This window comes from Schistocerca cancellata, chromosome 6, assembly GCF_023864275.1.
Source record: "Schistocerca cancellata isolate TAMUIC-IGC-003103 chromosome 6, iqSchCanc2.1, whole genome shotgun sequence".
NCBI lineage: Eukaryota > Metazoa > Arthropoda > Insecta > Orthoptera > Acrididae > Schistocerca > Schistocerca cancellata.
The window spans coordinates 266,059,265-266,060,182 of record NC_064631.1 but is presented as its reverse complement, the minus strand read 5'-3'; positions in this window follow the sequence as shown (position 1 = coordinate 266,060,182).

The following is a 918-nucleotide window of genomic DNA, read 5'->3' as shown; positions in this document are numbered from 1 at the left end:
CATGGGAGGCGAGCACGTTACCACCCAGCTACGCAGGTGGGTACAGAATTTGGGAACTTGAAAGGACTCTGTTGGATTCCTTTCATGTTAATTTCTAAAATATGTTGCCATTTACAGCATAAATTCCTCTTCTAAATTTACTGTGGCGTTTCTGACTATCTGGGAGGAGACTGAGTAGTGGAACGTGTTACTTTTACACATAAACAAGCAGTGGGGCAACACCCGGAGCTAATGGCCGGCCGCACCAGTGCGACCCTTCGCGGAGGCGATGACCTGAGATGGCCGAGCGATCCACCGCGCGGAAATCCATCTGCTGGCAACGCACCATACGCACGCGACCGTGACGAGACGGCCGCAGTGAAACGACAGAAGACAGGGGATAAAGGGGCGTGGAGCCTTTTGACAGGTACTGTCCAGAGAAACTTGCAGACGTCAATGACGCCTATCAACATTTCCTGACGGATGCCCACTGTCAAGCGACAGTAAACCATGGTTAGATGTTCTCTGGTCGCTAAGGGAGGCAGAAAGAAGAGCCATTAAGTGTCATCCTTGCCCAGGAATATCAAACCGGCGAGCCAGTTGAGGATAACTCAATAATGTAACAACACAAGGGGTGTGGAGCCTTTTTGACACATACTGTCCAGAGAAACTGGTAGACTTCAACGACGCCTATCAACATTTTCTGGCGGATGCCCACTGTCAAGCGACAGTAAATCATAGTTCGATGTTCTCTGGTAGCTAAGGGTGGCACAAAGAAGAGCCATTAAGTGTCATCCTTGCCCAGTAATATCAATCTGGCGTGTCAAACGAGGATACCACACGAATTTGACAACACAAACATGGAACCAAATCGAGATGCACGTGACACGGGCCACCAAGAGAAACTTCATGAGAGGGCAGAGACGGCGGGATTGCACG